We start from the raw sequence: 5486 nt of genomic DNA, 5'->3' as shown, positions 1-5486 counted from the left end.
TTGGATCCAACCTTTGATCCAAACTACCCTCCTCTCGTTAAATGGACCAGAGATCATCCTGTCTCCCAAGTTGTTGGTGATGTATCTGAAAAGGTTCTGACTCGATCACAACTCAAGGCAAAACAAACTTCCTTGTTTTCAAAAGTAGAATTCTGCATGTTTAACTCCTTCGTATCAAAAGTTGAACCAAAGACAGTTAACACTGCTCTTGATCACTCCGATTGGGTTCAAGCTATGCAAGACGAACTGAATGAATTCGAAAGGAACAAAGTTTGGCGACTCATTCCAACTCCTCCAGATGCCTCGGTTGTTGGTCTCAAATGGGTCTTCAGGAACAAAATGGACAAGGAAGGGAACGTGATACGAAACAAAGCACGTCTGGTAGTGAAAGGATACTGTCAGGAGGAAGGAATTGACTATGAAGAGACTTTTGCTCCTGTAGCTAGGCTGGAATCAGTTAGAATATTTCTCGCCTATGCTGCACACAAAAACTTTGAGGTCTACCAAATGGACGTCAAGTGTGCATTTCTCAATGGAGAACTCGAAGAAACTGTGTACGTGGAGCAGCCTCCTGGATTCGTGAATGAAAGGTATCCTAATCATTGTTACATTTTGGACAAAGCCGTGTATGGACTGAAACAAGCTCTGAGGGCCTGGTATGAAATGCTGACAAAGTTTTTAAAGATGTCCAAATTCAAACAAGGTTCGGTTGACCCAACCTTCTTTCGTAAGAAGGAAGGTAACCACCTCATGTTGTTCAAATTTACGTCGATGATATCATCTTTGGCTCAACGAATCCTAGCTTAACAGCTAAATTCAGAAAGCTGATGGAGACTAAATTTGAAATGAGCTCAATGGGTCCTATTAACTTTTTCCTTGGTTTAAATATTAGACAGGGACCCGAAGGCATCTTTATTAATCAGGAAGCTTACACGAAGACTCTCCTTGCAAAATTTGGCATGATGGGAGATTCAAAAGTCAAAGTTCCAATGGCGTTCGGCACCAAGCTCACTCCATCCTTGGATAAACCAGCAGTTGATATCACGCTTTATCGCCAGATGATCGGCTCTCTGATGTATCTTACTGCTAGCAGGCCTGACATAATGTTCTCTGTTTGTTACTGTGCTAGATTTCAGGCCAACCCACGCGAACCTCACATGCTCACAGTGAAGAACATTCTATGTTATCTCAAGCGAACTACCTCTTTAGGTCTATGGTATCCTTCCAACTCAGGCTTCTTCGTTTAAGCCTACTCAGATGCAGACCTTGGAGGTTGTGCACTAGACAGGAAAAGCACCACTGGAGGCTGCCAATTCCTTGACGGGAAGTTGGTTAGCTGGCAATCAAAGAAGCAAACGTGTGTGTCCTTGTCTACAGCTGAAGCAGAATACATTACCGCTGCATCATGGTACCTCTCAAGTGATTTGGATCCAGAGTCAACTCCGAGATTATGGACTCAATATGAAAAAGATCCCACTATATTGTGACTCTGAAAGTGCAATTAGGATCTGTCATAACCCAGTGCAACACTCTAAGACTAAGCACATAGCACTGAGGTATCACTTCATCAAAGATCATGTGGAAGATGGAAACGTTGAAATTCACTTTGTTAGAACCACTGATCAACTGGCTGATGTCTTTACCAAAGCTCTTCCTGAAGCGTCATTCAACAAAATTTTACAAGGGCTAGGTATGATGGAATCAGAGTCAGTACCACAAACTACCTCTCAAACTCAAACGTAAGAAGCGAAATAGACCGAATGTTCGGGTTCGGTTGAATAATCTGGCTTTCGCTCCTCAACTAAAGGTAGCTTTCTTGGTTGTAAATTTCATGTATAATTGTTTCTATTTCATTTCTTTTATTGTCAGTATTTCCTTTCTGAAAATCTAATTTCTTCGGTAACCAAAATAGACCGAACGTTCGGGTTCGGTTTTTCAAAATTTTTCAAAACCGAAACCAACCGAAGGTTCGAGTTTGGTTTTTCAAAATTTTTCAAAACCGAAACCAACCGAACGCTCGGGTTCGGTTTTCCAAAATTTTTCAAAACCCGATACTTTCTAGTCAACCAAAGTCAATTCCGTTAAATAAAATTCAAATTTTGTTTATTCCGTTAAACTCGTGACAGTTAGAAAAAAAATTTAAAATATATAAATAAAGTTTATATAAGTTTTCGGAACCAAAAACACTCAAAAAATCCAGCTTCCTTCGAAAATTCAGCGAAACTCATCCAGCCATGCTTTTACAGCCGTAAACCTTTGGGTCGCGAACCCATTTATCGCCGAGAATCCATTCCCGGCCGCAAACCCAACCAGTATAAAGGTTTTTTTTTCCGGAGGGATTCTTCATTTCTCATCTTTTACAACCGAAAATCCTCTCAAAGTACTCCCAAGAACATTCAAATCATCAAGATCAAACCTTCAACTCTTCATATTTTCACCAAGAACACCTTCAAATCTTCAAGCGACTGCAAACCAGTTCACAGCCGTAAACCTGATCACGGCTGCAAACTTAGTTCACAGCCATAAACCCAATTCACGGCTGCAAACCTGGATTCCAACTGCGAACAGCCTTGAGCCGTGAACCTTGGCCGCAAACCATATTTTACCATTTCAAACAAGTCTCACATACCGTTAATTCCGCACGCTCCAACTCGAGGGTCATCTTTCCGATTTTGCTGACAAACACGTAAACGTAACCAACTGTGAGTTTACACCCCTACGCTTTTACTGTTTTTAAAACATTTCCAGGGGGAATACGAGCAAGAGGACATTAAGATCATGTTGAGGTCAATTTCTGAGCAAGCCTTTGTAACGCTCCCATGCTTCGTATAATGACTCCCCCGACTGTTATTCAAAGTTAGCTATTGCCTTCTTGAGTTTAGCTATCTTGGATGGTGGGCAAAATTGGTCAAGAAACTGCTCACGCATTTGAGCCCAAGTGGTGATCGTACCCAGTGAGAGTGATTTTAACCACTCTTTAGCAGCTCCCTTAATAGTAATTGGCAACATCCTAAGCAAGACGGTATTTCTATTCACATTTGGGACATTGAAGTAATCCGCAATGTCATTGACTTCATCGAGATGCTTAAAAGCATCCTCATGATCCTTCCCATAAAATGGGATATCCTTCAGTGCAGTCAAGATGTGTCCCTTCAGCTCGAATGTGGCAGTGGCAGGTATTGTGGGTTGGACTAACCGGGACCCACATCTTCTCGGATCCGCTTCTTGTAAGCTCCCATGGACATCTCCTCAATGTCTGTCATTTCGTCCTCTTGCTCGTCTTTGGGCTCACTCACGAATATTTCAAATTCTGGGTCTGACTCGTATTCTGATTCGTGTGGGTTAGAAACTGGACCAAATTCTTCAACTTTGCTTTTATCCTTTGGGGTTGAACTTGACTCTCCTGTCTTCTTCCCCGACTTCCTTGAAAAGGCTGATTTAAGTTCTTACAATGGCGTCTTCTTTGGCGTGTGATCTTCCTTCACGTTCTTATTCTTGTTTTTGTGAAGAGCTAACTCCGGATCTTCAAGTGGTGGCACCAAAGGTGTGTTTGAGCCTCTGGTCATGAACTCCTGCAGACAATCTATAAAGACAACGTAAAAACGAACTAAAATAGACAAATAAACTAAAAACTAAAGAAAACTAAAAATCACAGTACTCACGTCGTGAGTCTATGAACTAACGTCGTGAGTTCTGTAATCAGAAAATCAAACCTTCCTAGAAACAAATGAAAATATCTACTACATGAATAAACTAATAACTACTAGATTCACGACGTGAGAAATGCCCTCACGTCGTGAAAACTTGACAAACGGAAAAAAAATAAAAACTTTTGCTAATAAAAACTTTGCTGTCAAATTAACTTTTTGCAGGTTTTATCCCACAAAAAGGATCGATTAACCTAAAGCAAATAAATAATTAGTAAACTAAGCCGTTCCCCGGCAACGGTGCCAAAACTTGATGTGCACGAAAATACCCACTAATTTTAATATTTATAACCTAACAAACTTAGACTAACTATGCACTTATAGGCAGTGTACCTAGTCAGATTACAGTATAGCTTAGGTAAGTCGGATGTCGATCAAAGGGAACGGTGTTATCAATTATTTATTTACTACTAAATTAATCTAATTATTAACAATCTAAAAGGGATTTTTACCTAATTTTGCAAGTTTAGATGAACTTAATTCTTTAACAATAACTTAATCAATAAACAAAACACTTCTGTTAGTTCGAATCGACTTTCACTCAATGGTTCTACATTAGCTATAACTATTACTGTTGGTGACCAATTAAGAAAGTATTAGTAATTTAGTTCTAAATCTACTAATTATTAATCAATGAACACAGAATCAATTATTAAATAAAATTGGAGCAATGAAGATTGATTAATCAAAACACAATTACAGTCATAATATGAGTTCTCTAACACGGCTTAATTTAATTATTCAATTACTAATCTAAGATTAGTTTGATCTTAGCTCCAATAACTAGTGTTCACTATATTATTAGGTATTCAAGTTCATGTAGATTTGTGTTCACTAAGTACACAAAACAAGAATTCAAAGCAATCAAATAACTAATTCAAGCATGCTAGGTAAAATCAATCAACACAAGCATATCACCAACAATTAAAGTTAATTCTAATGCATTAAAACCATGAGTTCCAGCTTCATCTAGCTAATAGAAGCAGCTAGATTTAGCTGGACATCCTAACAGTTAAACAAATAAAAACTATAATCAAAGCCATGGTTAAGTGTACCAATCTATAAATCAATTTATGTACTCCTACTTCCTTGGTGTTGAAACCAGCTTCCAGGTCTTTTTCTCCTCTGAATTTTCATCTCCAGGAACCCTTTTAAGTCAGCCACCAAAAGTCCCTTTATCGTAATGACCAAGAGTGTATAAATATTCTGAAAAAATCTCGGGCCATGTCGTGGTTATCTATGCCACGTCATGGTTTTTAACAGATTCCGTAGCGGGCAAGGACTCCTTCTTTACGCAATCTTGTCTTAAAGAATATTCATGCCACGTCGTGGTTAACTCTGCCACGTCGTGGTTTTAGCGAATTTCGTGGCTTTCTTTATCTTTTGCACTCCAAACCTACAATGTTCCATGAATTGTCGAATCTGGTCCCTTTCTTCGAAAATACTTCTAATTGGCTGCAAGTAACAATTTAAACCCATAAGTATCATTATTCTATGCAAATAACCAATATATATATATATATATATATATATATATATATATATATATATATATATATATATATATATATATACTTAAATATTGCCTAAAAATATGTATCAATATGGCAATATCATTAAGATACTTTTGTTTAGCTTCGAATCCCCCTTCTTTTTCCTATGAGTTATTTCGGCTATGGATTACTTCTGTTGGTTACCAATCACAAACTATCATGGTCAAACTAATTAGCTTGCCTCAATTTATGACACTTAATCACAATGGTCATGTAGACTAAGGAC

General features: G+C 38.3%; 1 non-coding gene across 1 annotated transcript; it reads left to right on the top strand.

Moving 5' to 3' along the window:
• The first annotated feature begins 2773 nt into the window (after positions 1 to 2773).
• LOC145077436 (small nucleolar RNA R71) lies at positions 2774 to 2880 on the top strand. Its single transcript, XR_013693181.1, has one exon. It is a non-coding gene; the product is annotated as a small nucleolar RNA R71 (small nucleolar RNA).
• The last annotated feature ends 2606 nt before the right edge of the window (positions 2881 to 5486 follow it).

Source organism: Lactuca serriola, chromosome 9, assembly GCF_051521515.1.
Source record: "Lactuca serriola cultivar US96UC23 chromosome 9, Lser_US96UC23_V15, whole genome shotgun sequence".
NCBI lineage: Eukaryota > Viridiplantae > Streptophyta > Magnoliopsida > Asterales > Asteraceae > Lactuca > Lactuca serriola.
Note: the sequence above shows the minus strand (reverse complement) of the source record. Positions and strands in the feature narration are given on the sequence as shown.